The sequence below is a fragment of the Neomonachus schauinslandi genome, chromosome 1, assembly GCF_002201575.2.
Source record: "Neomonachus schauinslandi chromosome 1, ASM220157v2, whole genome shotgun sequence".
NCBI classification, from domain to species: Eukaryota; Metazoa; Chordata; class Mammalia; order Carnivora; family Phocidae; genus Neomonachus; species Neomonachus schauinslandi.
The window spans coordinates 4,876,768-4,884,196 of NC_058403.1; positions in this window are offsets into that span (position 1 = coordinate 4,876,768).

The following is a 7,429-nucleotide window of genomic DNA, read 5'->3' on the forward strand; positions in this document are numbered from 1 at the left end:
AATCTGAGCTCCTAGCCCCTGTCATCCATCTCTAGGCTGCCTTGGACATAGCCATTCGGTAGTGATTGATTACCACCAACTCTCTCCTTTTTGTTACCCCTGGGAAGCGGTTCCATAGCAAAGAGCAAATGCATAGGAACACCAGATTGTTATAAACTCAAGTCATGCTTTAGATTCCCCGCTTCTGCACCCCACCCCCTGACTCTTCTCTGCTCCTTAATCTCCCTTTGAAGAGAGAAAAAGAAATTGGCTGTGCATCTCTCCTTTCAGCCTGCAATATTAACATGTGAAGATGGAAACCGGTGTTTCATTTTTTGCAAGGCTAAAGAACATTTTCTGAGCTCAGTCTTTCTAAGTAAGGGAAGCCATCTATCTAAAAGATTATAAAATAGAATACTCTGTTCGTTGGTGTCTTTTTCCTCCAAGCAGCCCAAGTGGTGGCAGAGGAAAGATAAATCACTTGCCTGTGCACAGGGAGTTGGTAGCAAATTTGGTGATTTGATCTCCTCCCATTTTGCTGTTTCTTCAGCTCTATTGGGTTAATGTGGACAATTGGTATAAATAATGCATGATACAAATTTAAACTGAGGCCTCTGATTTTTTACATAAGAAATGCAGATGGATGACAGAAGAGGCTTGGAAGTCTTCCCAGTCTGATCCTGTGGCAAATTAGACAGTATTCCGCAATCATTCAATGAATGGGTCCATGTTGGACTTGAGGAGGATAGCAAACAGCAGCTGTAGTCAGAATGTGCTGAGGTCATTCTTGTAATGTCCCCCCCGCCCCCATTACTCAGGAGGCATCACAGCATTGGGGTAGAGAGTAGGCCCCTGACTTCAAATCTTGACTGTATTGCTGAAGAGCTAGATGACCTTGGGCAAGTTACTGAGTCTCTCTGTGCTTCAGGACCCCATCTGCAAAAGGAGGTTAATTACAGTAATAACACTCCCCTATAGGGCTGCTGTGATTATCAAGTGAGTATATGAAATACTTAGAACAGTACCTGGCACATAGTTAGAAATACATAAATATTGGCCACTCTCACAACTGTAAGCGTAATGCCTCACCTTGATGCCCAGACTTTCTGGAACATTCTAGTGCTCATATAGATATTGTGTGGCAAGTCCTCCAAGAAAGGATGATTCCTATCAACGTTTCCTGACTTGTGAGGATCACCTTTTGGGATTTTATACCCTACAACTAATGAATCTTTGTCAATAACTTACTTCACTGAGTCTGGGCACGTAGGGGACTGGCATCTTTATCCCTTGTCTGGATGAATGTGGCTGGGAAGACTTTTAGAAACACATTAGAAGAATGCAGCCAGAGCTCAGTTCCAACTCTGTGTGTGCACCCATATGCTTATTAAATATCACTAACACTCAGAGTAATTAAGCTGGAGATGAGATCCCAGGTAAGATGGGAGTCTGGGTCACAGAACATCCTGCCCCAAACTTTTTTTTTAAAAGATTTTATTTACTTATTTGACAGAGAGAGACACAGTGAGAGAAGGAACATAAGCAAGGGGAGTGGGAGAGGGAGAAGCAGGCTTCCCGCTGAGCTGGGAGCCTGATGCGAGGCTCCATCCCAGGACCCTGGGATCATGACCTGAGCCGAAGGCAGACGCTTAATGACTGAGCCACTCAGGTGTCCTGTCCTGACCCAAATTTTAATGCATTAAGTAAAGCATAGCAAGGTGAATGTGCGCAGAAGCTAACAATGGGGCAGGAGGTGACACTCTGACCTTCAAGAAGTGGGTCCTCTCTAGGTAACGGGAGGCAGGGAAACTCAGGAAGTAACTCCTGACCCCAGCCTTCACCCCTGTGAGCAGTAGGGCCAGGGAAGGAGAATAGACAAAGTTTTCTGAAAAACCTCAAGAGCGTACACATCTCCACCTGATTTGGAGAGAAGCAGACTGATGGTAAAATCCAGTCAACCAAGCTAGCCCCCAAAATAATTCAGGAATGGAGGAGCAGTGGCAAAAGGAGTGCTGTTGAGCTTTTAAGGTTACACACTGCAGAGTTATAGTTATAGAATTTCAGTGTTAGTAAACATGAAAATGTTTAATGGAAGAATGAGGAAAGGTAGATAAGTGAGAGCAGATAGACGCTGCTTGCAACCACCAAACAAGGTATGGAGCATTTAATATTATAACCACTAGAAGGACTAACACTAAATATAAAACTTTAAGATTACCAAAAGGAAAATGCACATGAGAAAGCACCATCCATCCGTAGACAGAAAAAAATAATGGTGATGATGACTGTCACAGGGATTGAGTGCTTACAACCCCTGCTCTGTGCTCATGGCTTTAAATCATTCCCTCCCCAGAAGAATCTGATGTAACAGGTTCTGTGCATGTTAATACTTTATAGATGAGAACAGTAGGGGAAAGAGAGCTTTAGGAACTTGCACTTGAGTAGAAGCATAGTCCATAAGTGGAAGAGTTGGGATTTGAACCAGCATCTAGTCCTTTGGGGAGAAGGCAGGAGAGTTTTGTAAAAGAAGAATGAGGTGGGTATTACATGACTGGTACCTATTATTCAGCTTGTCTTAGATGCAGAGGCAGTTGAATAGAAGGGAAACAAGTCTGGAAATAGGTCCAGTTATGTGTGGGGACTTACTATACGACAGAGGTGGCTCAGATCAGGGAGGGAAAGATGATTCTTCAGTGAATAAAACTGTTATTATTTAGGAAAAAAAATAAAGCTGAATCTATACCTCAATTCTTATACCCAAATCAGTTATAAATGAAATAAATATTTATATATGAATGTGAACCAAAAAGGTGCTAGAAAAATATGTTTGAATAAAAAAATAATCTTGTAGTGGGAAGAACCTTTCTAAGCATGACAAAACACCCAAAGACTGCCTACAATTAAGTAAATGCTATAAAATCCATATACACATGGAATTCTGGGAAAATATTTGTAATGATAAAAAGAAAGAGATATAACAAAGAACTAACTTTCTTCTAAGGAATGCTTAAAATGAATATGGTAATTATGACTAACCCAATAGAAAAATGAGCAAAGCACATGAATGGGCAGATAACCCCAAATGAAATCTGAATGTCCAGTAAAGACATGAAAACGGACTAACTCTTATGGTTAAAGAATTGCAAATTAAGTCGACACCATGCCATCTTTTATTTACCAGATGGGTAAAAATGGAAATTTGCCATTGCATTAGCATGGATATGGAGACAGGCCCTGCAGTGGAAAATGGAAGCACCCAGCATGCTCTCTGTTTGGAATAATCTGTGATCTTCTCACACAAGAGACGTGTACAACATTATTCATGTAGCAATATTGGTCACAATAAAAACAGGAAGCAACAATATGATAAACTAAAATATACTGCCATTAAAATTAATGGAATGAGGTAGACCTATGTGCACTGATATAAAACAGTAGATTATCAAGTGACAAAAATGTGAGGTACTGTTATAATAACATGCATATTTTAATCTTATTTGTGTATTTCAAAAATACATACATATTATGTACTTTAAACATACATATATACTTCTGATCTGGAAGAATTCATAGGAAAATATTACCCATGGTTTTCTCCTTTTATACTTGAGGTGGGGAGTTTGTAAAGGTAAATTTTTGCTCTTAATTTATACCTTTCCATACTTTAAAAATGTTTTACTATGAGCATTAAAAAAGTAAATCATCACTTTCAAAAACACGAATGAATGCATTTTAATGGCTGCTAGTAAGAGGTTTTGAGTTCATCCATGCATGTTGAGGGCAATCCTGACCCTGGGATAGCTTCTGGGGAGTACGTCCCAGTGTGGATAAGGGAAGGCAGTATGTGTCCCCTTGAGGCTCTGCCTCTATTTGGTCTGTCCAGAATTCTCTCCAGCTGTGCTTCTGTGATCCTGCAAAGTCTAAAATTCAAAACCACCTCCTACAGCCAAAGATAAGGGCTCAGGAAATTTCTTTTCACTGAAATTTGCTAATTCTAGTGAAGGATGGGCCCAGATCTTCGTTGAACTTTTTCCTCTGTTTACTTATGCAAACATTATTCCTTTAATGTGATCTCCGAGTGTAGTCAACCCTGCATTCAAAATGGAAACCCTTGCACCACCTGATATCACATACCCATAGTTGGTTGGAGTTTCCTTTCAAATGTTTTCTCGAGTCTTCTTTTCAAATAATTATGGCCCCTGTGTTGTGTGAGGATCCTCGAGACTCTTGTGCACCAGTGGTCTCTGCTCGCTTCCCTCTTCCAACTCATTTGAAAACATTCCAGAGTAATTGCAATCACCCACTTTTGGCTTGTGAATCCCAGAGCGACCCCAAAGAGCTTTTATAAGCCCCATTTCCTCTTTAAAAACTTACTGTGAAATAGTCCCTGCAAGTATTATCACTCTCAATTTAAAGATGAGTTGGTAATTCGTAGAATCATAGTTTATTATTACATGAGGTAGCAAGACTGTCAGACACAAAAGTTTCTAGTTTGAGTGTAGATGTAGCAGTGATTAATTAATTAAAATTTAATTCTTACCTGCAATGGCTAATTCACCATAGGATGCTGCCATACTAAATTTTCTCTGCTCTCTAGTTTCTCCTAATAATTATTTTTAGTTTATAGGTAAGATGTATAATAAATGACATACATATAATTTGGAAGTAGGTAGCTCAGAAAATCCTATGGTCGATTTAAGTCATGAAAACCATTTCCCCTTTATGAGTTTTACGTGCTTGCTTGAGAGGTTGCTTGTTGGTTTCTAAAGCCTCATCCCAATGTCGGTGTGCAAGTTGATGTCCCTTGGCTCATGGTGGCAAACACATGAACATTGCAAGTCAGTGCAATGTGGGTTTAAAGCTCGACTCAGCTTTTTGGAAGCTGTGTGACTTGTCTTGCTCAGACTCTGCTTCCTAATATGGAAGCATGGATCTGATGCTTTTCTACATCTGCTGTTTGTTGTCATAATCTAAGAGATGGTGTATATGAAGTCCAGAGCACATAATAACACTTACTAAAGGTGAGATCCCTGCCTCCCGGGAAGGAAGACACACCTACCGGTTTGACATGCTCATTCTTGTCTTTGTTGCCCCTCCCTTCCCCACAGACATGGGTGTGCATGTAAGTCTTAGTCATCTCTTTGGAAAGAGCCCACTCAACCTCTCACTCATCATACACTGGCCACATGGGCATTTTCTGTGCCCTGGGAGTTCTGCTTCATAGCCTACTCACTGCCATCCCTCTGCCAGGGAGGCTCTTCTTCTGGATCACTCAAGTCTGGTAGGGAGGCTCTTCTGGGTCACTCAAGTCTGGTAAGGAGGCTCTTCTTTCAGGTCACTCAAGTCCTAGTAGGGATGCTTTTCTTCCGAGTCATTTAAGTACTGGCTCAGGAGACCTTCACTGACTCAGCTTCTGAAGTCCCTGCCCATCCACTCACCTATTTTATTTTCCCCATAGCATTTTGTTGTCTGAAATCGTTATTTCTTGATTTAATTTTCATGTGATTTGCCTTCTTCCCCTCCTGGCGTGGAATGGTAGATCCACCAGGACAGGGATTTTGTTTGTGTCATTCCCTCTTGCGATCTAGAACAGTGCCTGCACTTGGTTCATATGCAATAGGAATTTAACGAGGCTATTTATAAATAACGTGGTAGCACTGAAGGGGGCAGACTTCCTGGAGAGAACCTTGAACATTACCTATTGAAATGATAAACTTTTTGACCTCAATTTCTCTTCCTCAGAATTTGTTCCATGGACACAGTTGAGGATGTCCTGGAAAAGCTGACTCTAAATGTGTCTGTCATCACTCACGTAGGCTCCATGATGACATCCTGATATCCAGCCTGGCATCTCTCCATTCTCTTTTTTTCATACTTAAGCCAAGAATATTTTCTTCCCCTTTAAAACATGTTTTTATCAAAATGACCTTGGTTAAAAAGTTAAAGTCTGGTGTACTGGAAACCATTGGTTTGCTGTCCCATGTCTCCTGGGCCCTTCTAGAGAGGACTGTGCACTCTAGCTTTGTCCCATTCGTTGTCATGATCTGCATATTGAACTTCTTTTTCCTACCTTACTTTTTTTTTTTTTACTTTATCATATCCAGACTTTCTCCTGTCTTTCTTTGTGTAATGAATTTTTCTTTTCTTTTTTTCTCTGCTTGTTTAGGATTTATGTTTTCTATTTCTATGTGTTTATTTTATTTATTTTTTAATTTTATTTTTTTGATTCAATTAATATATACTGTATCATTAGTTTCAGAGGCAGAGTTCAGTGATTCATCACTTACATATAACACCCAGTGCTCATTACATCATGTGCCCTTCTTAATACCCATCACCCAGTTACCCCAACCCCCTCCCACCCAGCAACCCTTAGTTTGTTTCCCAGAGTTAAGAGACCAAGTTACTGTCCTCCATGAAACATAGCCCAGTCTGCTTGTTTTTGAAGGAGCATTCTCACCATATTAACCCCCTGCAGAAAGCATGCTAGTTGCCCATAGAACGAAGACTAGGATCCTTGCCTTGGTCTCTAGGTTCTAAGTTGCTCTCTCCGCCTCATCTGAAATCATGCTCTGTCTTGATTTCAGTGCTCTTTTGGCTTCCTGTGGCCTCTCAGGGATCTGCACACATCCCATTCTCTCTGTCTGTAGGGCCTTCTCCCTCAGGCCCTCTCAGCCCCTGACCCTCTCCTCTAACCCCCAAATAGATAAAATTGCCCTTGTAAATAGCCTCCTAGCATCATAGATCCTTTGCAGCACTTATCAGAAGTGTAATTTTGCTTCTGTTTCAATGGTCATTTGGTCAAATCTGTCTCACCCACATAAGTGCTATAAGGATAGTAATTACATCTGACTTTGCTTACCATCATCTTCCCTAGTCTCTGTTGAGTGAACGGACGCTGAAGGAACAGTAGGTCAGTTGATAGCAGTGAGGGACTTTGGATGGTATATCTCAGCCTGTTTTTCGAGGCGATTTAGGAGATCCAAGTTGAACTCATTGAGTGATCATGGCAAGATGTCAACTAAACCAAATCTGAGACTCGTCAGAGAAACGGGTGAGACTAATTAATGATCCACGTGGCTTAGGTGTAAAGATGCTTTGTTTATGCCTAAGCTTCTTAATATAGTGTTGCACATCTTCCTGGCTCTGTGGGGTCCTCTGTTGGTTCATTGTCATGCACTGGCATGAGAGTGACTCATGTCGACGGCGGTATGCAATTCATGGGTCTTCACTCTGGTTCTCACCATTAACCTCAGTGAGGTTCTGGGCGGAGCTGCTTTCATTTGTGTGTCTCTTATTTCACTGCCTGCTGGGAAGTATGCTTGTTCTTCCTCTTCATCGCTTTGGCGCTCTTTGCCTCTGTATTTTATATTAGACTTTCAGAAAGAAAAGATGGGTCTCACGGCAAAGCTGACTATCCTTATAGGAGGTGGTGGAAAAACCACAGGTG